The sequence below is a fragment of the Lepidochelys olivacea genome (genome assembly GCF_965140295.1).
Source record: "Lepidochelys olivacea isolate rLepOli2 genome assembly, chromosome: 1".
In the NCBI taxonomy this organism is placed as follows: Eukaryota; Metazoa; Chordata; order Testudines; family Cheloniidae; genus Lepidochelys; species Lepidochelys olivacea.
The window spans coordinates 51,156,540-51,184,215 of NC_140411.1; the positions used below are offsets into that span (position 1 = coordinate 51,156,540).

At 44.7% G+C, this 27,676-nt stretch overlaps 1 protein-coding gene across 3 annotated transcripts in view; it reads right to left on the reverse strand.

The window, feature by feature from the left end:
• LOC311515111 (putative tRNA methyltransferase 9B) overlaps positions 1-12,119 on the reverse strand; it is a 97,080-nt gene extending 84,961 nt beyond the window's left edge. For all 3 annotated transcript variants that reach the window (XM_084617986.1, XM_084617985.1, XM_084617987.1), the window contains exon 1: positions 11,965-12,119. The gene's annotated coding sequence lies outside the window, so the exon portion shown is untranslated. The remainder of the gene's footprint in view (positions 1-11,964) is intronic.
• Between the last annotated feature and the right edge of the window lie 15,557 nt (positions 12,120-27,676).

The window sequence follows — 27,676 nt, forward strand, 5'->3', positions numbered from 1 at the left end:
ATCAGATGCATATCGTGGAAACTGCAGCAGACTTTATATATATACACAGAGAATATGAAACAATATTCATGTATTGATTTCATTTATCAATATTGTTTCATATTCTCTGTGTATATATAAAGTCTGCTGCAGTTTCCACGATATGCATCTGATGAAGTGAGCTGTAGCTCACGAAAGCTTATGCTCTAATAAATTGGTTAGTCTCTAAGGTGCCACAAGTCCTCCTTTTCTTTTTACAGAGAATAAAGATACTCGGACGGTCAAGGAGGAAACCCAGGAGAGAGAATAAGCCCTGGGACCCTCTCCTGAACAGACAAGTTAGGCAGGAGGCCAGGACAGAGATGAGGCATTCCTGGGAAGTGGAGCAGGTTCCAGCGGTAAGCCCTGATAAAAGGGCAAGATCTGGACTTCCAGGGAGAGAGCTCTGGGAGTTGTTCAGTGGAAGAACAGCAAGGGGCATTTAAGAGGCATGAAGGGCCACGCCTGAGGAGAGCAGAAGTTGGTTTGTTTTGTACCTTTGGACTGGGTTTGTTAGGGGATTCCAGGGGACAGCCCTGATAGTATGTCTATACTGCACTGGGAGTCAAGCTCCCAGCCCAGGTAGACAGACTCATGCCAGTGGGGCTTGAGCTACTGTGCTAACAATTGCAGAATGAACACAGCAGCTCGGGCCCACCTGACCCCATGGGCCTGAGCTTTGGTGGCTAGCCGCAGTCTTTGCCAGAGGCACCGTGTGCCACCGCTATTTTTAATACACTAGCTCAAGCCCTGCTAGCGCGAGTCTACCTAACTTGCTGACAGTCCCAGCCCTGAGAAGAAGGGTGAACCTAGACAGGCTGTGGGGGGTGAAGGCCTGAGAAAGGGTGAGCTGGAAGAAGTCCAGGGAATCAGCAGCAAGGAGTTGGATGAAACAGTCGCTGACTACTAGTTATAGGGTCCCTGGGCTGGAACCCAGTATAGTGGGAAGGCCTCGGTTCCCCTACCAGCCACAGGAGAAAGCAGTGTGAAGCTCTGAGACAGGGATATGGATCGATGGAGAGCCCCGTCGGAAGGATGCAAGGACCATGGGGCTCAGAGTCAGATCTGGAATCTTGATACAAGGATATTAGACTTTTATTTTTGAGAGGCTGTTACCTAGGAAGGGTTGGCTGCAGGGCTAAGTCATGGGAAGAGGCGGACCATCAGAGAGGCCATCAGCTGGGAGTGCCCGTCAGAGATACATTATGCTACACCCAACCACTCTAGTGGTGAGTCCACTTTTTCACAAAGCCATTTCCAGATCATGAATGTATTAAACACTGCTCCTGTTGGTAGTACTGCTCCCTGGTACACTTCAGTATTAATTTCACTGCATGCTGAGAATGGACAGTTTATTCCTACTTCCACTTTATTTCCCATCTGTTTTTAATCCATGATAAGACTTCTCCTATCACCCCATGGCTAACAAGTTTTGTTAATAGCCCATTCTGAGGAACGTTATCAAAAGCCTTTTGAAAGTCTAAAATTATATCCATTTGTTCTTTTATGCCCTACTTTGTGGATATTTTTCAAAGAATTCTAATAGGTTACAGAGGCACAATTTATAGCAGCTGTGCTGCTTTCTCTCTATTCTGTTTTGTAACCAAGCAAAGATTTTCTGAACTACTTTTTTCCATGCTAAAGGCTCACTAGTATACCCACCAGATGGCCGGCGGGGGGAGGCATTGGCAGTACAAATCATGAAAGAGCTCCACTCCATCTTCCTCCACTCTATTGGAGGAAGATGTGCTGAGGCACCAGGCTTCTGTGCAGATGGTCCTTGCCTCCAAAGATCTATCAAGATATGCAAATTTATGGGGGCAAGCCCCATATTAGTTCCATAGGGGAATATCACCTCCTAAAGCAGTGGTTCCCAAACTTGTTCTGCCGCTTGTGCAGGGAAAGCCCCTGGCGGGCCCAGCTGGTTTGTTTACCTGCCGCGACCGCAGGTTCGGCCGATCGCGGCTCCCAGTGGCCGCAGTTCACTGCTCCAGGCCAATGGGAGCGGCTGGAAGTGGCGTGGGCTGAGGGACATACTGACTGCCACTTCCAGCGGCTCCCATTGGCCTGGAGCAGCGAACCATGGCCACTGTAAGCCGCGATCGGCCGAACCTGCAGACGCAGCAGGTAAACAAACCGGCCGGGCCTGCCAGGGGCTTACCCCACACAAGCGGCGGAACAAGTTTGGGAACCACTGTCCTAAAGGAATGACAATGAGGAAATTCAAAATCCAAACTTGAGGAGTCTTCTTTCCCCTAAGCAGGGTCCCTTAATGTGTTACCATGTCTCCTTGTCTCCAGAAAGGAGGCTAATTGGGAATTTTCAATATGAACTTAGAATAGAAGTGCACACCAGTTAACATTTAGTTTTCTAAAAATTTTTTCACAGTGGGAAAGGGAAGTTTTCCCCCTAGAGAAGTAGTGAGGTGTTCCAAACACTTAAACCACACACACCCCTGAAGTTTGCAAAGATCCTGGGGGATTTTCAGGAGGCAAAAGACAACCATGTGGGCGTCTCTTGCCTTTCCACCTACGGAGATGTTCCACAGTGTGGAGGGGGGAAAACGTGATATTAATAAGCCATAGGTTGTCTTAACTTCTGCTGGCTTCCCCCATGGCTTGGGGAAGAGGGAATCTGGAGGGGGCGAGATAACTCAGCAGGCCCATCCTTTCCTCAAATGGTGAGGAACGGATAGGGCTTGCAAGTCATCTGGCTTCCTCCCGATTCCCTCTCGCCAAAACCATGGGGGAAACAAGCAGAAGTTAAGACAACCTATGGCTAGAACCCTGCAGAACAGCTCCTCAGGGCTGGAAGGCAGGGCAAATATGCTGCACACTCACAGATATAGTGGACAACATGGGACCTGAGTAAGGACTTCAGAATTTTATCCAAAATCCATAACAGCCAAAGGGTATGTTTACACTGCAATCAGAAGTCTGACTGCTGCACATGGAGAGACACTCAAGCTAGCTTTGATCTAGCTAGTTCAAATGGTAACAGAAGTGAAGCCACGACAGTATGGGCTATACAAGCCTACCCAGGACCCTGGATATGCACTTGAGTGACCAGCCCCTGCTGCCACCCATTCTGCCAATGCTTCACTGCTATTTATGTTTGAGCTAACTAGCTTGGGTTTGTCTCCATACGTGGCAGTCACCTCTGTTTGTAGTGTAGACATCCTAATAGTAGTTAGTTTCAAGTTCTGCTCTTAAGTAATGTATTTCCTAATCCGGCTTTCAACAAGACCTAAAGAAACTACATGCGCAGCAGTCAGACAAGAATAGTTGAAGTATACACCAATTACTTTTGCTACAAACAGATAAGAGTCAAAGAGTAGGAGGATACCAGGAATTCAGAGTGTGCTCTACAGATAAATGGGATCTCAGTCTAAGGTTGAACATTCCCAACATACTGAAAATTGCCTTGTGCTCTTCTTATGAAATATCTGAGATACCAGAGGCATACTCTAACACTGAAGATTTTGCTTAAGAAATTGACTGCATGACCGCCTGTTCATAGAAGCCTAAATTTAAACTGAATACTAATGCTGGCATTGTGTTGATTTTACTAAGTCAATTTATAAAAAAAAAGCATACTATCTGCTCAACCACCATATAAATGTCCTTCATTACTGCTGGGGCCTCACATTCCAAAACCCTGTCTTGCAAGAAATTACATGCATTTGAACACTGACAACAAACGAGATCTGACAAGTAAACATTCTGCATCAATGGGACTGGAAATCTGGACTTCGAACGCCTTCATCTCCTGATGAGATCATATTATTGGTTTCTTCATGTGAAGCATGAAAAGTGTCCTTCCCCTCTGAAAAGTCACACAGAATCCATGAAGAATGTGAAGTTCAAGAGGCGACGGTTCCCACGAGCTAAACCAATTAGAGATTAGCGTTCAACAATACACCTTTCAGGAAGATGAAGCAATGAAAATCTAAACACCTTTTTTGTTATAGAAAAAGAGAGTTGTTTTTTCCCCTCACAGTTGTTTACATGAGCTGGACAATCTAGGCCTGATTCTCTTCTCACCGATACTCCAGTTTTACACCGGCGTAACTCCACTGAGGTAAACAAGAAGAAAATCAGGCAGAACTGATACTATCCACTGTACCAATACTTTCTTACAGCTGTGGGATTAGATGGGTAGTAAGTGTGAATACTAAAAACAACCTGAAAATAGTTGTTTTATAAATATTAAATGCTCCTACAGCTGTAGGGATGGTGTATGGCAGGGGTGGGGAGAAAGAGAGCGTAGCTGGAGTGTTGTGCTCTGGCAATCCCAAGTTGGCAGAGCTTCCTTTTGGGGGCCATAGCCAACCAGTAAAGTTTATTGCAGTCCCCAAGCTGCTCTAATCTACGTTAGGGTCAGTATATAACTGGCCCCAGAATCTGGGAGCTGCAACCAACTCCTTTGTGGCCCCCTCAGAGAACCCAGTAAAAACTGGGTTCAGCACAGAATCTAGGACAGAGAGAGAACATCAGCCCTGCTATAAACAGGCACAACTTCTATCCTCCTCAAATCCCTTCTTACATCTCTTCTGAGAAACTGACAAAAACTTGACAAAGATTAAGCAGCTGGTGTACTGTCTGACCAGTATTTATCATGCTGACCAATTTTGTTTCATTGTTACCTTGTGCTCCCCCCATCTGTTTGTTTGTCTCTTCTTTTATATTTCGATTGTAAGCTCTTTGTAGCATGGACCATTCTTTTTGTTAAGTGTTGGTACAGCCCCTAGCACAGAGGGCCTGATCGAGTTACTGCAATGTTTATAATAAATAATCTACATCAGTAGGATGTGTACTTGCTTACTCAGATCTGAATTTGATCCAAATTGTTTTTAATACTTTGGGAAGAAGGAAGGAACACTTCATAACCCCATTTATTTTTCCTCCCAAAATACTCTGCTGTCGGTATGGGTTAGAGTTTCTTCTGTCTCTCTTGATCACTGCTCACCTTTTCTTCATGCAAGGCCATATTCTGATCTGCACTACCCCAGGGAACTTAATTGACTTCCTGGAGTTACTCTGGATTTTCACAAGAGTAACTAAAATCAGAATATATGTATTTTCTCCTTTTACTTTGCTTCTGTTTCAGTCTTTACCCCTCCCCCACCAACCTTTCAGTTCCTGTATCTGCATTGCTACAAGTCTTTACTTCACAGGAACATTCCCCAGTGTCTTTGTTCCTTGAAACACAATTATTTTTCTAAAAGGCAGAAATGGCTTTGTGGTCTGACACTGGAATACCTCAGGGATTTCTAGAGAACTTACTGTGTGAATGCTGACAGAAAGAGCAGGAGACAAACAGAAGCTTTTTTCCTCTAAACAGGGTCATAGATGCCATTGTGTTTCTAGTAGAGCAATGAAGAAAGGCATTTGGAGATATATATATATATTCTGCACGAGTCTGCTTAACAGAAAAAAAAAAGAGAGAGAGACCCTTATGCAGCAACTCTATTAAATAACCCCAACAACAGTCTATAATGGTACCTTTGCAGATTTTTTTTCTTTGATAGTACAACTGATCTAAGTCTAATACAGAAGAAGATCTATCACACACATGTGCATTATCAATGTGGTCATAGAGTTAATATACAATAATTTATGCTATTATAAAATAACAGCAGTTGGATTTGACAAAAATGGGAAAATTCACTATCTGTGTATTTGATTCTCATAGGCATAGGCATCCATCAATCTATTACTGTTGGGAGCCAATGCTATAGTTGTTACCAGAACATACTGGTATCATCCTCCTTTGGGTCCCACACTGAAAGAAAGGGTAGAAGAGGCTATAAGTGCAGCATAGCCCCATAGAATTATATTCATGCAAAATACCATAATCCTAAACATCTAAAAGCAATGCTGAGCAGTATTTGGAGGACTGTTCAAAACTAGGTAGGAGGGAATGGGGGGATGAAACTAGTAAATACAAGCTACTTGGATATTTATTAAAAATAGACAAAGATCAGCCTATAACTCACTCTGACCCACTTATTTTTTACGAAGTGGGATGAGGGGCCCTAGTTATGCTTTTAGGTATCTGTGTACATGTGCTGCAGAGGCCGCCTCCCCTATTCTACCACCTTTTCTAGGGAGAGAAAAGGCACAAAGAGAAAAAGAGAACTTACATTACATCCCACTTTCTTTGAAAAAGGCCATGGGATGGAGGAGTATGAGAGGCTTATGCTACCCCCATCCTTAGTGACAGAGTCAAAATTCTCATTTGATCTACCAGTGGAACCCCATTCAAGGCAATGGTACAACCACACTAAAAGTTGGGGAGAAATCAGGGGAAACCAGGAGTGAGAATCAATAGTCCTGCAGCAATTTGGAGAGGGTCATCACTGGATGTAAAAAGACTAGTCCCTCTCACCCCCTCCAGTGGCTGCACCTCTAAAAGGCCTCTGTAATCCTTTCCTCTTCATTTGATGTCAATGAGTTTGCACTAGTGTAACTGAGAGGAGAATTTTGCGCATGGTCTCTCAATCATGAGGTTGCTTTGGTGTTCCTTGAGACTACTGAGCTAGAGGGTTTCTTTTTCCATCTCTTCTGTTTGAATATGCTTGGCACAAAGTATGGATAAACATGACAAAGGCCCTAATCCTGCAATTAACTCTGCTGAGAGCAAACTTCAACATACTTACAGTAGTTGGATCTTCCTAAGAGTTCTATTGTCATTAAGAAACATTCCTTTTTTAGCAAGCCAACTAGAAGGTTGATGGGGCTGTGGAAGAATTTTTGAACTCTGCATTGTCCTTTAGGCATATTTCTGATGGGATGATGAGCTGCCTTTACAGCCCACTCATGCCATCTGAGTGCTATAAAAAGTCTGTAGGAGAACAGAGAATAGACCTTTATATACTTTTTTGCCCTGTTAAGGTACATTACAGTAGTATAATCTCAAGGTGACAAAGGCACATATATGCATGACCTGGTCTAAGCATGAAATGGAAGGTCCCATTCACTTTAACAGGTACAGATGGTAAAAAGTATTCTTGATGTGGCTGCTACCTGCACATCCAGCAGTAGCCTCTGTTCTAATAGCTATCCTATATTGTAAACATGATTCACAAGTAACAGCCACCCGCAGCCAATTAAAGGAGTTGCTATGTATTTTATCATTCCTTCTCGTTGTTTCCCCAACGAAACAAAATTAGCTAACTCTTGTCCAAACTGGACCTCAATTTAGACCTCATGCAGCCTCAATCTCCAGCTAACAAAGATCCAAATTGAGCACAGGGACTGAAGGGAGGCAACCTCTACCTCAACTATTCAGGGGCTGATGGGGCCAGGGTAACTGATGCAATAGCATCTGAGACACTGCATGGATGCAGAATAGCCAGGGCATGAGAACACCCTCTTATTCCCCCTCCTGTATCCAATATACCCATGTCTGCCCTGGCCCACCCCAGAATGTCCCCTCTGCCAGGTCTTCCAATGGGATGTGCAAGGTGCACAGCCAACTCTGTGGCTCCAGCAGAGGGCCTCTTGCACATTGGGTATTTCCTAATGAGACACACGGCTCCTGTTCAGCCACTCTGCCCCCTTGCACATAGGCTCACCGTTTGAGACACAGGCACAAAGCCCCGCTAGCTGCTCACTTTCAGAAAAATGAAAGTCAGATACCTTTTCAAAAGAAAAATAAAAGATGAAATGAACTAATCTCTGTCTTGCCAGAAAATCCACTAGTGTAACATACAATGTAGCTGATCTAGAATAAAAAATTTGTGTGGGGTCATGCGAGAAGAGTCTTGTCAAATATATACAAAAATTATATTTTAAGATTATTGGGAATATTTCTTTTAATAAATTAAAGCCCAACATGTTATACCACAGTCAGAAGAGAAGTTCTGTCTGAATTATACTTTCCCCTTCCCCCCACTTACCTAAGCAATTCCTACATTTTGGCAATAAGATGCTTCTAGCTCTAAATTATTTCTACATTTCAGATTCATACAGAAATATATATAAAGCAAATGAACAAAAATGAAAATATATTCATGCAACTGTTTCTGCCTATCACCTTTAATCTTTCAAGCACTTTAAAATGTGCTTCCCACAGAGGGAGAGAGAGATCTATTTTTGCTTTAGGTGAATATAAAAGTAATTTGTTGCCATAGCAATATTCTTCCAACCCGAATGTTCTGAATACTGTAGTTGCTTCAGCTTTTGGGCAAACTGTAACCATCACCATACCCCATTTAAAATGTCATGTTTCACTAACCTCTTTAGTTCGGCTTTGATTTCATCTTTCTGCTACACAATATTAAAAAATGTAATTCAATACAAATATTTATGTCTATATGAGCTTACTCGCAGAGACCAATTTCAAATAATCATTTACTTGTATCTTGTTTAATTAAAATTCACTGGAAACCTCAAGCTTCTCTAACACAGACATAGAAATAAAACCAAGCTGTACCCAATGGACCAAATTCTGAAGCCCATGGGACTTATGTGCATGATTTGGAGGGCAGATTTTTACCTGTACTGATTTATTTGTAAGGGCCATATCATCATCTCACAGACTATTCCAGTGGTTCTCAACCAGGGGTACGTGTACCTCTGGGAGTACACAGAGGTCTTCCAGGGGGTTGTGATGTTCCCCTCTGGTGTTATCCGGACCAGTGATCTGCTAGGTCACTCCAGTCCTTGACTCTGGGAGCCAGCCTTACCCTGCTCTGCTGTGAGAGCCCCCACTCCTGGGCTGTTCACGCACAGTCTCTGGTATGTAAGCTGCTTCATGGATCGTGCAACTGAATGACACTAACCAATATCTCCAGTCCCAGACACAACCCTAGGAACCTCCGTCTTGCAATGTCCAGTTATGCCCACTGGATGCTGCAAGCTTATATGAGTTTGTCAATTTAACAAACAAATTGATATACACCAGGCTTGTTATCCTGAGAGGAATCTCTGACACGCTTTAAACCAAATGTACTGCTTCAGGTAGAACAAACAAATTTATTAACTACAAAGATTGTTTATTCTACCCCCTCTTTGTAGTTAATAAATTTGTTTATTCTACCCTAATTTATTAACTACAAAGATAGGTTTTAAGTGATATTAAGTGAAAGGCAAAAAATCAGAGTGGTTACCAAAATAAAATAAAATACAATATAAGCACGCAGTCTAAACTCTCAACCCTATTAGGCTGGGCAACATCTAGACTAAGCAGTTTTTCTCACCCCACTGGATCTTGCAGTCCTTAATATACAGGTTTGCTCCTTAAACCTGGGCCAATCTCCCGTGCTGGAGTCTTGTCTTCCTCTCAGTATCTTGATTGTTTGCAGCATAGGTGGGGGCAGGAGAAGGGCCCAGTATGTGTCCACTGTGTCTGTTTTATACCCTCAGTCCATGTGCCTGTAGAACAAAAGTCCAGGCATGCCTGGGGGCTATTGCTCCGTCACCCAGCAAGGTTGAGCAATTCCTCTGGTGTGGCCTCATGAAGGTGAGTCATTGCATTGTAGCTCCCTTGCTGGACAATGGCTGTTGATGGATTGTTTCACACCCTGCCCAGGCATTAGTTACTTTCCTTGCTGTTGCCTCTGGGGAGTTAATATCTGACTGATTCCCCAACTTACAGCAACCATACCTCACAATTCTCATAACTTCATATGCATTAATGATATACATATATGGATAGAGAAATGACTTTCAGCAGATCATAACCTTTTCCCTTATACCTTACAAGGCATGCTTTATGTGTAAGATCACGATTATATGAAAATGAGGAATATGGGGCTTACAGTATGCTCCCCCAAGCCATAGAATGTGACAGGGGTACATCAGCTCATCTAGATATTTGCCTAGTTTTACAACAGGCTACATAAAAAGCACTAGCAAAGTCAGTGCAAACTAAAATTTCATACAATGACTTATTTATACGGCTCTATATACTATATCCTGAAAACTAAGTACAATATTTATATTCCACTTGATTTATTTTATAAGTATATGGTAAAATGAGAAAGTAAGCAATTTTTCAGTAATAATTAAGGTTAAGATTTTGTCATGCTCTGCCTCTAGAACCAAGCTCTACACAGGAGATCTACCAGAGCCTGGATCACGTACACAGAAGCACTGTGCCTACACACTAGCTCCTGTCCCACCACTGTGTGGAGTAGCTTTATTGTTGTGTAAAGACATGAGGTGCCGTGGCAGACACCAAAGGTCATCCTCCATTTTGGAAGGTGGAGTTCTGAACCATTTGGTGTAGCACAGACTGTGGCAGACAGAAGCCTACAGAAGCCTCTCATTGCTGTGTTATGTAATGTTTAACTAAAAATAACGTAGCTGTTAAATACAAGCTATCCGTGCCTTAATAATAAGAAGAACACAACTCCCTTTGCCCTTTCCAGCTCCTTAGCAGCACAGCTCCAGTTGCCATGAGCTATCCCACAAGCCACTTCCTCTCCCCACCTTTTCCTCCACACCTTGAGTAAGGGGGTTTCATCTGGTCTGCACTGACTTACTTACAAAAGCAAATACCAATGGAATGAGGTAGGTGTGATACCACAGTGGGCAGCAATCTCATAAGCTTTGCTCCTGCCAACCTGCAATTCACACTCCACCAAATGTTGAATCCCCCATTTGAAAGGGAAACTGTGTGTGTGGCTCCTGACTAAGAACTGTGCACATGCTATTGTGGGATTTTGTTGTTGTTACCTCATGTTACTCTCATCGCACCCTGACCTGCTTGTTTGTCTCACACACTGTTACATCTTGTCTTTTAGACTGTAAGCTCTTTGGGACAGGGACTGCCGTTTACTATATTGTTTTACAAAACCTAGCAAGATAGGTTACTGACCTGGCTGGCTTCTATGCAATACTGCAAAGTAAATATTAAATAAGATTATATAGCATGTTAGGATGCAAATTACTGGGATAGCTTATTGCTTAAATTTAGCATATGCTTTCTTAGTCCAGATGCAAATTATGTTTTTACTATTTTATTTAAATTGGTACAGCTATGTTTAAGACAGATAAGAAATGCAAAATAATGCTTTCAGATACTTTGTAGCAAACCTGAAACACTAATGCACTCTACACTTTAGAATGAAATTTACCTCAGATGACCTGCCCAGGACTGATTCTCCACCGCCTTGCCCCTCCCTTGTGCACTCTTGTACTGTTCCTGCTCCCAGCTGGGATGTCAGGGACAGGCCAAGGGCAAAGAGAGGGCATGCCTGGAAGGCACTGCACTATTACACTTCCCGTGCCCCTGAGGGGCCCGAGGAAGCAGCTCACATGCAAATTTACACTAGAGAGAGGTCTAGAGGACCCCAGCTACAAAGCACCTTTCCCCTTCTTTCAGGAACCGAGTCACTGAGAATCAAGGCCCATGGGTCTGCTTCTGAGTAAAACTGAAGTTTGCAACTGCAGAACTTCCTCTGCAAACGCGGGCTAGATGCTCCGCGGGCTTCCCAGCGGCGGGAGCAGAGGGAAACTGATTTACATTGTCGAAAGCAGCGATTTTAATTATTCTACGAGCGCGGAGGGGAGGACCAGCTCCCTCCAACTCCCCCGGGCAACGGTCTGTTCCGGTGAACTTCATGCCACCCAGTGTGGTGTAACCCCCTGCTCCGACCCTGGAAGGGCTGCTAGAATTGGCCGGCCCGGCACTACCTCGGCAGCTTCCCGTGCACCAGCGGCGGTGGGGTGGGACAGCGCTGGGCAAGGCCACCCCTCCCTCCCTCAGGTGGGACCAGGCTATGCCCACCCGCCCCCGCGACCTTGTGCACCAGACACAACTCCCCTCTCCCGCCATACGCGTTGCACAAGCAGCCAGTCAAGTGGCAACGCCGCTGCGTCTCCCCTCATGTGATGCTCCTTTTCTCGCCCCGCACAGCGCCAGCGGCCCCCTCCCCGCGCGGGGCTCGCCCGGCCCGGCCCGGCCCGGCCTGCTCCAGTCGCTGCGGCTACTCACCCCGACTCCCTCCTGCCGCACGCCGGGCAGGCACTGGGCGCCGGGTCCAGGCGCCTTCCCCGGGCGGGGGGCTGTCGGCGCGCGCTTCAGTGGCCACGCGGGGCTCACTCCCAGGGCCAGTCTCCCTGGAGCCTCAGCCGGCGCGGCGCCCTTCCTCCGCCCCCAAACAATGCTGCTCTCCTAGGTTACGGGCTCGCTCGGGTCCCTATTGGAGCCTTTTGTCCTGTGACTCCCTGGAGCGGCGCCGCAGGCCCAGCCTTCGTGTTTGGGAGGGGGATTACCCGGGGGAACCTTGCAGGGGGGTCCCTCCACGTGCTCCTGACCGGGAAGGGTTTGGCAGATGCAGAGGGGCTCCGGAGAAGGCCTCCGAAGCGGACTGCCTGCATTTGACGCCGTGGGCCCGTAGATTTACCTTTAGGATCCCCTTAGGCCGGATTCTGCCATCCTTAGTGTAGTACATGTCTCCGGGAGGAGCTGGCTGGGGCCTGAGTGCGCCATGCTGGCTCACTCTGATTTGGGGGCAGACTTTGCTCCCCTTCCCCTCCTCTGGGAGTACTAGGAGTACTGGAGTAGGGGTGGGAGAAGCTGGCCTCTTCTCACTATAGTTCCCTGCACTGTCCTGCCCTCAGTCCTTATGCACCTCCAGGGATCTCAGAGAAGCACCACAACTGCAAGTAACTTTTGGCTGAGGTATGTGGGAGATCCAGGATCTGCCTTCCTCCAGACAGCCACCAAGATCACCCCATCAATGGCTGTGAGCAGAGAAGACAAAACGCCACAAATCTCCACCTAGGGTGTAGGATGATGGGAGGAGAATGTCAATTGTATATTATTGTTCCCCGTGTCCCACACAGGCTGGTGCTTGCAGTTCTGATGTCCTGGGTGTGACAAGGGTACCACAACTAGGGTGGAAGATCACTCAATATGACCAGCCCCCCAGAGCTATCTTGACCAGAGACAGCGGAGCTAGAGCTGCACTGTCATGATAACTTCTGGCTTGCTGTTGCTGCTGGCATGCGGGGTACTTTAAAAGGGGCAGCCAGGCCATGAAAAGTTGTCTTGGATATGGAGAGGAGCAGTTGAGCTAGAGCCACCGTAAAAATGTAATGCCCGAGGCAGCCATTTATGTTTCTTATACCTAATGCTGATTCCCATGCTTATGTCACACCCAGTCTAAACTCTTGTACAGAGATGGGAATCTGTGTGAGAGGAGAGGAAGCGGATGGGTACTCTCCATGCATCATCCTGCTTACAATCTTGCAGGGATTCAGCACCAAAGTTAATGCTAATGGAGTCATAGCTTTGGTGTTCAGCCCATCTGTAAGGGAAGGGGCCCATGATAGTTCCTGGTGGCAGCACTCCACTGGAGTCATGCTGTCAGTGAGCCAAGGGTCAGTCAGGGCACCTAGAAACAGTTTAGAGGCCCAGGGCCTCTGCACAAGGGGCATCTGGAAGATCCCTGTAGATCTGGTGGATCTATGGTTTTTGCAGGCCATTCTCTGGTCAGATTTGCAGAAGAGCAAACACTACTCCCTCCTACCCCCCCAACAAAAAATCTGCAACATTTCCCTCATAGAGTTTCTTGTAACATATGCAGATATTCTCATATCTCTATTATATGTAATATTAGATGTTCTTGTGGCACCTTAGAGACTAACAAATTTATCTAAGGTGCCACAAATACTCCTTTTCTTTTTGCGGATACAGACTAACACGGCTGCTACTCTGAAACCTGTCATTAGATGTTCTGAGTATGCTAATAACACTTCTAACACAAAAAAGTATTTATGTGCCAGTTTTGTGAGATTGACACAGTATAAAACTGAAGTGACGAAGGGATAGTTTAGGATGATTGGTGAGTGGGGGCTTGCCCCTCTGATTTACAGATTTCTCTTGTCTTTTGTAGCCATTTATCTTTAACTGATTCTCTTCTTACTTTTCCACAGATGTAATGCTGCTGATTTGAATGGAGTCATTCCTGGTTTGTATCCTTGGAAATGAGAAGCAAATCAGGCCCTCTTGAGTTGGTAGCACTCCCACCTACTTTGGATGTGTGTGAATGGCTACACAAGATGCAAGACCATGGAGAATCAGGCCTATAATCCCACTTTGATATGTAACTTCCATTAGTGTTAGTTGCATTTTCCTGGTCCATTAGGACAATTCTCCTCAAAGCTGTAAAGGATAGTCGTGAATATAAAGGTGATGGCTGTATTAATAGCAGTTATTGTCGTGGCACCTGCTTTTCGGGGTTAATGTAGAATGGCAAGGAACTGCTGTAATTATTTTTAATAGAGTATTAAAAATAGGTTGAGGAAACAAGATCATTAGTTTAATTAATGCATTAAAAAGATAAAGGAAGTAGGTTGTTACAGTTAGTACAAATCAGGAGAAGTAGAAAAACAAAAGAACACCATAAAACAAAATACCACAGAACTTTTCGCTACACAGGGTAAAAAGGACTGGCAAATCAACTGTAGCATATAGTACAGTGACATTGTGCATGTGGTCAGTGATCAGAGAGCTAGTGAATTCTTCTTAAGGAAGAATTATCTCTCTGTCCAGTTGAACAAAAATAATTATTTTGCGTTATTCTGTGCTCTTCTGGCAGGGGTCCCTTTCTGGTAGCAGACTGGTCCATTGGGTAGACTCTTAGACTGATAGCCAGGAGACCTGAGTTCAGTTCTCAGTTTTGCACTGACCTGCAAGTCATTTCACCTCTCCTGGTGACTCATTATCTTTGTAAGGTGCTTTGAGATCCACAGAAGAAAAGTGCTACATATGAACTAAGTGTTATTATTGTACATTTGTTAAAGAATCTGAGTCACATGAACCCGGTGTGGAGAAAGAAAGAATTATCTTTGACTAACAGCAGTAAATAAAATCCAGAAGACTATCTCCAGCAACAGCCTATTTGCATCAAAAAACCTTTAAAACCAACCCACAAGAACAAACTGAAGAAACTCAGCATCTGCAGAAACAAAGCAAACTGTCTAGGGAAATATACTTTTTTGCATAAAATATACAAACCCTACAGTAAATCCTTTATATAATCCTCTTTATAGAACAACCAAGCAAATATACCAGAATAGGAAAAGGAATATGTTTCAATTTCAGCATTTCTTCAATATTTATTTTAATTTATTGATGATGTTGCAAAAAAAAAAAAAAAAAAGCTACTGTACCAAAGACAACAAAGTAAGGCCCAGTCTTGTAAATGCATGTGTCTTTGTGAGACCCTTTCCTTCCATGGGGAGCTGTGTAAATTCAGGGGATTCCCCTGCAGTTGCAGAATCGGAGGCTAAATTCTGCGTGGCTGACCTGTCCTATCATGTGGGATTTACAAGGGCTCAGACTGCAAACTCTTACTTAGGTGAGTAGTCCTAACCTCACATGTGTGGACTTCGCTGTCCCTTCTCTATCCTTGTTCTTGTCTATCCTTCATTCTCTGTATATTTCTCTTCTTTTGTCTTTCTCTCGTCTCTTTTTTCCCTGTTCTCTCTTTTCTCTCTCTTTGTTCTTTCTTTTTCCTTTTTCTCCTCATCTTTCTTTCTTTTTCTCTCCCATCACTTTTTACTGCTATTTTTGGTTTATGTAGGGTCATCACAATTCAGCCTTTACAGTGGGTCTCTGCATGAATAAGGGCAACTCACCTGAGTACAAGTATCCAGGATCGGGTCCCAAGTTTGTGTCCTTGCTCCTGGGCTGCTTGTGTCGGGGGTAATATAAAGAGTTATTGCTCTGACCCAGGAGAGGTCAGGTCTTTTATCATTTTAAATGCTTAAAATTTTTTAGTTATAAAACTTTAAGAGCTTAAAGTTTTCAATGTAAATAAAAGCCTCACTCTCTGTTCACCTTCGCTATGCTCTTCCCTCACCCCGCACCCAATTATAACTCCCTCCTCTCCCATCCTATGCACTTACCCAATCTGGAGGAATGGAGTTCTGCTTTGCTGAGCCTCAAAAGGTCTTCCAGAGGAGGCTATTCCTGCCTTATATGACAACCCAACTTAAACTTTGGAGGCCACATCCTCAAAGTACATTGTTGCAGCTCCATTAAAGTCAATGGAACTATGCCCATTTATATCAGATGCTATTGGTGCTCATACAAAAACTTGGGAAATTCATAAATAAAAGCAGTTAAGGTTGAACATATGTTTCAAAGGAATGCAGTGAATGGCTCCAAACACAGTTACATTTTTTTCACATAATTCTTCAATTCAAAACAAAACATTAGAATGTCTGGAAATAAACTGGGGATCCAGTCACTTCCCCACTAACATATAATCCTCCATTGCTCATTATCACCCCACCCAACAGACACTGCCCATTCATTGTTAACTTTGACCCTTTGTTTTATAGTGGAAGTGTATTGTTAGATGTGTACTGTTCAATCTACTGTACAAAACCACACTTTAATTACCAGGAATGGATACTTGACTAGAGAGATGATTAACAATAGATTTGTAGCTTGAAGCACAATTAAAAAAATTTGAGGTATGTAACTTGCATGGCTGGTAAAACTGGTTTGAAAGGTGCCTGTAAATCTTACAAAAGTTTTTGAAAAAATTATCAACATAAAGAGTACGATATGTTTTCTGAGCCTAATTTTTACTGTTCTGGGGATTTCATTTCTTAGGAGCATATATGAGAGATGAAGTCAATCAAATCGTTGCAGGAATTTGCTTATCTGATAAGGGCCCAATCCAAAGCCTATTGTAATCAATTCAAGGACTCCCATTAATTTAATTCAGCTTTCTATCAGGGTCTAAAAATCTTACCATATTAGCAACTTTTATATTGTACATAGATCTTTATCATGGCATCAGCACTTTCTTGTCCGGTGTGGTGCTGAGCACCCTCAGCTCCCACTGCTGTCAAGAGTGAGAGGTGAAAGCATTCTGCTCTTTGCAGGATAGAACCCTCTTTTTGTTCTCACATTGCATTATATACTGTGCTGCGAAAGACAGTTTGTGTTTATTGTATAATATGAGCATATTTTTATCTCAAGAAACTGGATTGAAATAGGTTGTGTCATTCCTATTGGCTGTCAGTATAAGGACTCAAGAAGATCACAACAACCACACAGATTGGAGAATAATAATGTCAAATACAGGGCCAGATTCTCGGATGACATAAGACATGCTAGCTCCATTGACTTCAATAAAGTTATACAAGTTTAGGCCAGCAGAGAATCTTACCCATTATTTTTACTTAAAACAAGATAATTGGAATAGATGGCCAGCTAGTCCCATGAATCAATTAATATTACATTATTAGATGACCAGTAGTTGATGCTACTATTAGAGGATATGCCTGCATCTAACTATTGCCACTGTAAATCTAGATCGGGGGAGGCAACCTATGGCCTTCAGCACACAAGCTGATTTTCAGTGGCACTCATACTGCCCGGGTCCTGGCCACCGGTCTGCGGGGCTCTGCATTTTAATTTAATTTTAAATTAAATTTCTTAAACATTTAAAAAACCTTATTTACTTTACATACTACAATAGTTTAGTTATATATTACAGACTTATAGAAAGACTATAAAACACTAAAAAGACTTCTAAAAACGTTTAAATGTATTACTGGCACACAAAACCTTAAATTAGAGTGAATAAATGAAGACTCGGCACACCACTTCTGAAAGGTTGCCGACCTCTGATCTAGATACTTTGTTGTGATTGGTGTCAATATCAGTATGATGGATTATAGGTGGCACATGCACTGATACCTACCATTAAAGTTACCTCCGTATTTCTAATACAAAGGGTAATGTTCAGTTGCTTATGAATAATTTTTTCAAAGTTTTACCTTTTCAGCTGAAATTTGATATCCTTGTTCCCAGATAGCGATCAGTATTTTTTTTTTTTGAAGGTTTCACACAAAAAAAGTGTTAAGCCATTTGCTAGCTTGGAAGGAGTTGGGGGAGCAGGAAGCAGTTTTGCTGCTGAGATTTTTTCCCAATCTTTATTTGAACAGCACTAGCAGCTCAATAGAAGATGCTGAAAATTTTTTTGGCAAGGATATTGTCCCTGGAGTATAGATTTGCCTTTCATTGGTCTAGTGAAAATCAGATTTGATTTGGCTAGTTTGTAAAGGTTTAAATAACATACTTTGTGCATTGGCACTTAAGATTATGTTAAATGAATATAACCATCTTCCAGCTTTTCATGGAACAACACATGTATGAGTATATAAGTTGAGTGAAAATTTCCACTGAATAGATGTTTTAGTGTTCTATTAGATGTGAACATGTAAACACAAAAAGGTGGAGCGCAATATCAGACTAAGTAGAGGACTATGCAAGATAGTCTGTAAAGGTGTGTATGTATGATGGGGTGAACCTGGCCTTTTCGGCTCCTTAAAGGAGGCCAAGCGGTCCTACTGTACCTCATCCCAGGCAAGGAGCAGTGAAGGTGGGTCCTCTGGGCCTGCCTAGAGCATCCTCAAAGAAGAAGCCAATCAGAGGCCAGCAGGCTCAGACCAAAGGAGCTTCAGAGGCTTAGCAGGTTAGTTCCTGGTTGGGCCTGGAGGGTCAGGGAAGGGTGCTCCTCTCTGTCCAAAGTAGCTCAAGGGAAAACTAGAGTTTGGTTCTGGCTGCAATTGCTTATGCTGGGAGAGAGAGGACCTGAGAACTTTTAACCCTGAGGTAAGACAAGATGATCAAGGGACCAGATGGGAAGAGGCCCAGAGGAGCAGCAGCAGTGAACTGAAGTGAACAGTACATGACTGCTGTTTATAGAGTGCCTGATTGGAACCTGGAGTAATGGGTGGGCCTGAGTTCCTCCACAGGCCACCAGCAAAGTGGTGTAAACCCCAAGAAGGGATCGAGGGTCTTTTGAAAGCCAGAGCAAAGGGCTGAATTCAAAGGGCCCAGAACTGGGGCTGAAAATCCTGGTGAGAGCAGATAGTTCTCTTTGACTTTTGTTACCCTGAAAGGGATTCATTTTGACTGTATGACCCAGCCAGAGGGCCAAGGCACTGAAGACCTGACAAGTGACGTCAATAACCTACAGGGGGCGCCAGTATCAGGAAAAGGACTGCAGTACCACTCGCAGCAGTAGGAGGCACTCAAGACATCAGTGTCCCCTGTTATAGTATGAAAGAAGGCTGAGCTCTGGAAATCCTGCCTCCTTCCATGTGATGTAGAAATATGTATATGGAATGAGGCAAAGATCTTGCTTTAGCGATTACACATATTCTGCTGTGTGGCGAGTTCTATCACTGACTGTCAAACAACAGGAGCACATGGGCTCCAATTTTCATCATTCTATACAGCTTTTAAAATTCAGAGGAAATTCCATTAAAAACTGCATTAAAAGAAATTTAAGGTTTCAAAGTGAAGCACTGAGACATTAGGAAATTTCAAGGTGAAGTTTGCCAGTGCAGACTTCGCACTGTCCCCTGGGTGTATACAATTGTGACGGGGTGCAACCTGGACAGTGGGACCACTGATGTCCTCCAAACCCACCAATCTGGGCTGCCTCTGACTGTGTGATGCTGATGTCAAATTACAAACCTTTGATAGGCACTGCGCTTACATGGACATCCACAGACAGGGACACACCCAACTGAGTTACAAGAATGGTCTCCCAGCCACTCATGAACCATCCCAAATTTCCTGTGAAAACAGGAGAGCCCCAAAGGTGCTCTCACTGTAATTCCACTGATCACCTGAGGAACAAGTGCCCTGTGGTGGGAGGAAGCAGGCAGCAAATAGTCCATGTTAATGCTGCTGCCCTGGCCTGAGCACAGAAGCCCCTCAGGCGCCTGTCACTTACCATACTGGTTTTGTGGGATTAGCCTCTGCAAAACCAGGCATGGAGCACATAAAGGTTGTCCAGATTAATGGCAAGGAATACTTAGGGTGGGAAGATACAGGTGCACAAATTTCTGTGGTCAAGCAGAGTATAATTCAAGAAGGTGACAAACTGCTAGGACAGATGGCAGATCTTTTATTAGCTGGAGGTTTCAGGATTCTTGTGCCTTTGGCCAAAGTGCACATAGAAACTGAAGGTTTAGAAATTGAATTGTGGGTGGATGTGGTGGATGATAACTCCATAGACATGTTAATTGGGAATGATTTTTTCCATGTAGCTCAGGCTGTTAAGGTGTTTACCCACAGCAAGAAAGAATATTATGCTGGGACACATGAGGAAAAAGGTAAAGTCCCAGGAATTGCTAAAGGAATGGAACAGAGTCTTTTTAATTCCTCTGCAGCAGGGGGAAGCAGTATGCTTCTAGGTGTGGGGGTAGTCGAGACCAGCTCCTGCACAGCAGCTGAAGGCAACACCATTTCAGTAAGGGATGGGGGTGTAGGATCTGTCAATGAGAAAACTGTCCAGGTTGTTAGCTGTGAGCCCTCTACAGATGGAGAGATCCCACTCTAGAGAGCAAAGTGAGATGTGTCTTGGAGGGGGACCCAGGAAAGGAAACTGGGGAAAGAATGGGGGAGTACAGGAATGTCCCCTCACTGGTCACTTGGGAGAGGATGCTCAGGACAGAGTGGCTGATTCAGCAACTTTACACCCAGGCACACAGACTGGAACACAGATACAGAGAAGGAACTGTGTAACTGACCTCCCAGAGGGGGTAGTCACAGAGCTGACTTCTCAGGGACAGAGAAAGGGGTAACGGAGGGTACCACAGTCTAGGTCCCAGTTTTTCAGGACACTATTCGTGATATGCTTGTGGAAATTAACTGTGTCCCTTTAAGACAGGATGCAAATTCTACAGAAAAAATGGTTGTCTGTAAGAATGCAAATGACCCAACTGGCAGAGGGGATGGTCAGCCTGGCCCCATCCCTCGTTTATCTCATTATTATCAGCAATGACTGAGAATACTTTAGGGATCTGTTGAGGGATTCTCAGGATTTCCTGAGCAATAAGGCTCCCTTCCTGAGTCTCCACCCTCAGTTCTGCATAAACCAGTGAACCTTGCTGGCGTGGGAGACATCACTGATCTTCGTGAGGTGACCTACAGCAGTGCACAGCGCACAGCTGATCCTCTGCTGTCAACTATGCCCCCAGAGGTCCTATGGTCCTGATCTTTGATTATTGCTCAGCCCAGCTCTAACCTCCAGGCCTGGCTACCCCCATGGCTCCAACCATAAGGCCCAACAGCCCACATCCTGGTTGTGACTCTGACACCTACTGGAGGGCAGTCAAACGGCTGGTGCCACACCATACCCTTCATTGGGCACCTTGGAAGGATGAAAACACTGGCTTGAACTTTAGACTCCAGGCCAAAAAAAATGGTCTATAAGGTACAAAATATGGGAACATCCTTGTGTCCAGAGTGCCAGCTCATGGCACCCCAACCAGCAGAGAAAGCTCCCCAGGTCACCTCCTACTGATGAGCATCCCCTTTGAATGCACTGGAGTGAACATCAGTGGCCCCCTTGAAAAGTGCCCTGCAGGCTACCAGTACAGTAGACATGAACTGACCATCCAGTATCCTAAGGCCATACCCCTGTGCTCTATGAATGCCAAGCAGTCACTTCTGAACTTGTGAAGGTCTTGTCTGGTTTGGGGTACCCTAGGAAATTATAATGGAACAGGGAACAAACTTCGTGTCCCAGACAATGAAATAACTATGTTGACTGTTGAAAATAAAGACCCTCCAAACTTCCATTCACCATCCCCATTCTGATGGGCTGGTGGAAAGGTTCAACGGGACTTTAAAGAATACGCTACAAAGGTTCATTGCTATGAATATCTGCCACTGGGACCAATTGCTCCCTCCCCTCCTGTTCACCATACAAGAGGTACCACAGTTTCTCACCATTGAAGCTATTATATGGGAGACAGCCATGAGAAATTTTAGAACTCATTTGGGAGATATGGGGAGGACAGTCACCTCAAGCCACTAGAGTGGTATATTTTTCAGAGTAGCAGCCATGTTAGTCTGTATTTGCAAAAAGAAAAGGAGTACTTGTGGCACCTTAGAGACTAACAAATTTATTTGAGCATAAGCTTTCGTGAGCTACAGCTCACTTCATCGGATGCATACATTCTGTGGTATAGTACATTCTGAACTTTCAGGAGAAGCTTGAAGCTTTCGGCTTGTTTGCCCGGGAGAACTTTCTACATGCCCAGAGCACCAGGAAGCAGCCTATAGTAAAGGGGCCTGCTTTTGGGTGTTTCAAACCAGGGATCAGGTTCTTTTATTACTTCCAAGTGCACACTCAAAGCTGCAACCCTGCTGGCAAGGGCCTGATGAGGTGATATCATGAGGGGGGCTTGTGAATTACGAGATCCAACAACCAGACAGACAGAAACTCCAGCAAATTTACCATGTGAATCTTTGAAAACCATGGAAGGTTCAATAAAGCCTTTTTATAGCCCCCTACCTGAATTGGGCCCACAATACCAAACCCTCAGGGATGATCAAAATCAAGAGCAATAGAACAGAAGGCCCAGGACCAGCAGCTGATCACTGCCTTCTCCACTTTGTTTTCTTTGCAGCCTGGAATAACTTACAATCACATCCAAACTGAACCAGAACACTGAGTCAGAGAAAATCCACAGTCCTTTCCCCCGAGGATAAGAGAAATTGGGAGTCAAGAACTTCAGTCAATGCTAGAGCTAGGAGTAATTGCAGAATTGTTTAGTGATTGAAAGATCCCAATAGTGCTGGTCTCTAAGCCCAGTGGAACCACTCATATTTGCATCAATTCCAGGAAGGTCAATGCCAAATTGGGAGCAAATATGACAACCTTCACGTGGTGCTTCTGTTCAGTGTTGGTGTTTTTCATGCTCTGTGCTTTGTGCAAATTCACTAACATACCAATGTCATCCATTGGCCACTGGACGTCATATTACCAACCTCCCAGTGAAAGTAATAACGATTATACTTCCTCAGACCACCCTTTTCAGGACCAAAAAAGAATAGTTGGGCCAGTCCTTTGAATATATCAATTTAATGTAGAAGGCATGTCCAGGGGAAAAGCGGATTACCTCTTGAGGACCCTCAAAGACCATCACATTGACATTGTGGCCCTCCAAGGAACACACTTGAAAGAAGAAGATAAAGCTGCCAGACATAAAATCTATGGCTATACCAAAATTGCTGCTGTCAACCATTCAAAACATGGACTAGCAGTGTACATGCAAAATGGATTAGAGGATGTGGAAGTTTTGGAAGAATCATCGACAGGTGGAAGAGAGATCAACATAGTTAGAATCAGGGACATCATTACACTAAACATATACAAGCCACCTAACATCATGTGGCCTGATCCCATCTTCCCTTCCCTTCCTCATCCGGCCGTTTATGTAGGCAACTTTAACAGCCATCACAAAGACTGGGGATACTGCTCAAATGACACAGGAGGGAACAGATCACAGAATGGGCCTTTCTCGAAGACCTCCACCTACTCCATGATCCAAAGCCATCCAGATCTTTTCAGTCTGCAAGGTGGACAACATATCACAACCCTGACCTGTGTTTTGTGACCCGTCACAGTCCAGGTATCCCACTGGCCACAACAAGAACCATCCTGAGTCACTTCCTGTATAGCCAACATTGCCCAAGTATCCTCCAGATTGGTCTGGAAGTGCCTCTTCCGTGCTTGGTGCCAGAGCTGCATTGGAATTTCCACAAGGCCGACTGGCCCGCCTACAATTCAGAAAAAGAACATAGGATCTCATGGCTTGAACCGACACCTAGAAATTTCAGCAGTTTTACAAAGATCTTAAAATCGACCGCTAAGAAGTACATCCCGTGTGGTCACCACAAGGCTTTCACCCCCTGTTGGACAAAAGAACCTGCATCCCTTCTGAGGCAATATGAAAGGAGTGGTGACCCAGATAAACCCATTGTGCTTCCTGAGTCCTCAAATTCGACGTGCCTGGAAAGTTGGAAAGAGACTGTTCAAAGCCTTGATTTCAACCATTTGGGCCGCAAGGCATGGGCTCTTTTGTGGCAACTTGGAGGATCCCAGGCAGTAATGCGACACCCGGCAAAGGTGACCACAAATGCTGTCACCTCTAATCTTTCTAAAAGCAAGATGCTGACAGACAAGATTACACACCAGAAGGTCCTGCAGGAATTCCACAGAAACCTTCAAAAATGCCTGGACGAATCTCTCCTCTCCTCTCCGTATTCTGTTGAGGAGATGATTGTTGTGCTGTCGGAAACCAAAAGTCAGAAAGCTGCAGGGGTTGATGGCATTTCTCCAAAATTTCTCAAGAATTTGGGGAGACAGGGATGGGAATGGCTGGCAGTGCTTTTTACTGCCATGACAGAACCGGAGAAGTGCCAACAAGCTGGTGACAGGCAACAGTGGTTGCCCTATAGAAACCTGGAAAATCCTCAGAGGATGCAGCCAGCTACTGCCCCATCTCTTTCCTCTCAACCACCAGCAAGCTCATGGAACAGACGCTACTCCACCATCTGATATTATTGAAGACATCCTCCCAGCAGAGCAGGCAGGATTTCACCTAAAGAGGAACTGCTGTGACCAAATAGCTTCACTTACTGGCCACATTGCAGTGGGATTATAACATAAATCAAAGACAGGGATCACCCTTGTTGATCTTCCCTCAGCATACGACACCGTCTGAAGACAGGGCCTCCTCCTAAAGATCTCCCGCGTCATTCACTCCTGGCGAACGATCTGCCTCTTGGCAGTGATGACCAGGGACCGCCACTTTAAGGTACATCTTAATGGCCAGGTCAGTAGACCAAGAACTCTTAACTCAAGCATCCCTCAGGGCTCTGTCCTGGCCCTGATACTTTTTAATCTATACATCGTGGTTATACCAGCGACAAAGTCAAGGAAATTCATGTATGTAGATGACATTGCCCTAACTGTTCTGCATACAATCCTTTATGCCATCAGCTGCACCCAAACCCGAGATCTTTAGCACAATGGGTGATTATTTCCAATGCTGGAAACTTAGGCCTAACCTGAAAAAAACCATGGTAACTACTTTCCATCTGAACAATAAAATGTCTAATCCCAAACTTGATGTGCAGTTCTGTGGTGAGAGCTTCAGCCATGTGGCTGACCCAGAGTATCTTGGCATTACACTGGACTGGAGTTTGACCTTTCGACAACACCTCGAGAACACCTGCAATAAGGTCAGATCTCGTGTCACGCTTATTAGAAAATTGGCCAGAACATCATAGGGCTCCAGTCCACTGACCTTGTGAACTGCTACAGTTGCCTTGGTATATTCTGCAGCTGAATATTTTGTGCCTGTGTGGTCTCACAGCAGTCACATTAAACTCCTTGATACTCAACTCAATAACACTGTGTGCGTAGTGTCAGGGTCACTCAAATTGACTCCAGTCAACTGGCTCCTGGTCCTATTGCACATCCAGCCTTCACAGATTAGGATAGCTGCTCAGACATCTTGCTTTCTTAACGATGTCAATGCAAACACAAGTATCCTGCTGCATGATGACCTGCGGAACCCGACAAAGACAAGATTAAAATCCTGCAACCCTCTATGGAATGGCATCAAGACCCTTACATCCATCTTCGACGCTGAGGCTCATTGGAGAATCACATGGAGTGTTTCAAGCACTGAAACCAAAGAGCTCATCATTGACCCTGCCAAGGAACCACCGGGTTTTGATTTATGTTGGAAAGATTGATGCAGATTGAATCACATCAGGACATCTCATGGGAGGTGTGGACAAACCCTTTTAAAATGGAAAATGAGGTAAACACTTGTATGCGACTGGGGTCACCAGGCACAAATGATGGAGCACATCATATCTGAGTGTCCCCTTTGTTCTTTCTCCAGAGGCCTGAAGGACATTCATGAGCTCACTGCTGCGGCAATGTGCTGGCTATCAAATCTAGATATAAATTTGTAGTCGTTGCTACCTACCCAAGCCATGTGAAAGAAGAATGCCATATTGAAATTTGATGCATACTCTACTCTCTGATGATAAATTACTTGACCAGCTACGTGAGGCAGAGTATGTTACCACTCTAGATCTGACCGAGGGGTATTGGCAGATCTCCCTCACACCTGCATCCTGGGAGAAAACAGCCTTTGCCACCCCTTTTGGTCTTCTTCAATTTCAGACAAAGCTATTTGGATTACATGAGGTCCCAGCCACATCCCAGGGACTGATGGACCAGGTCCTCTGGCCCCATAGTGGGTAGGTTGCTGCATACCTAGAAGATGTTGTAATCCATAGATCCATAGGCAAATCTGGGAAGACCATTTAAAACATGTAACTACCATACTCTAGTTCTTCAAGGCAGCTGGCCTAACGACAAGCCCCACTAAATGCCAGCTGAGCAAAAAATGAGACAACCTAGCTCAGGTACACTCTGGGAAAGGACAAGGTGTGATCTTTGTGGGATAAGGTCTGGATAAGATCTAAGCCCTACAGAATTGCTCCATGGAATTGTCCCATTCCAGCCTCAAAGAAATAGGTATGCTGCTTCTTAGGACTGGCCAGATACAACCAAAGGTTTATTCCAAGCTTCTCAACCATTGTGGCCCCTCCTACAGATCTCCTTCCAAACAGTAGCCCGAAGAAGATCTAGTGGACCAATGCTTGTGAAGAGGACTTTCAAACCCTTAAGGCACACCTCTGCTGAGAACCAGTCTTGTATAGCTCCGATGTCACCAGCGAATTCCTGCTACAGATTGATGCCTCGGTGGTGAGATTAGGGGCTGCTTTATCCCAGGTAGTGGAAGACAAACAACACCCCATCCTCTACCTGTTTCGAAAATTATTCCCAAGGGAGAAGGCTCACTCTGTAATCAAAAAAGTATTGACTGTGAAGTGGGTGATGGACTTCCTCTGATACTATCTTTTTGGCAATCATTTTACCTTTGTCACTGACTATGCCCCATTGCATTGGCTCCATGCCATGAAGGACACCAACCCCTAATGTGTAAGGTGGTATCTGTCCCTACGGCCCTTCTCCTTCTGAGTTCAATGCAGGGCCAGAAAAGCCCACCTGAATGCTGATTTTTCAGGGGGTATGGGGGAAAGCCATAATGGGGTCAGGAGGGGGATGTGTGATGGGGCAAAGCAGCCCCACATTAGCTGAGAAGGAGTTAAGGAGAGCCTTGGGCCCAGATAGTGCCGCCCCACTATACCTGCAGCCAATGCTAAGCCTGGAGAGGGAATAAAAGGAGAGAGCCTAGCTCCTCAGGGCTGCAGACTGGCCAAGAAAGAGGACAGAACTCTGCCTCTCTGCCTGAAGGGAGTGTCACTTGTGGAGGTGCAGAGATAGGCCTGTTAGCCAGAGCAGCCACTGAGGAGGAACAGTGAGACTCCAAGGAGTGAGCCACCTTGAAGCAGAGACTATTTGGGAACCAAGCCTGAAGGAAAGGGCAGGAATGCCCCTCCTGCCCACAGAAGACTGGGGGATAACCCTCTACTGAGTTATGTGTGCTTTTGGGTTGTAGAAATGTTTGCAGCTGAGCCCCTCAGCTCTGCCTACAAGGGGATCTGACTGAAGAGACAATTAGCCAGTGGTTGGACTTTGCCTCAGTGGACCCCGGTGATAGAGACTTCCTCCCACATCCTCAGGAGACCCCAACTCGCATCAGTTTGCCCAGAAGGACCATAAGGGGGCGCTGCTCCAGCCACATCATACATTTATTGATTGATATCCCATGTACATTTTACCATTATTTTGCCCTGGATTGATGTCAGGGTAACCGGCCTATAATTACCCATGTGATCCTGCTTAACCTTCTTGAATATTAGCCAAAATCAGCACTCT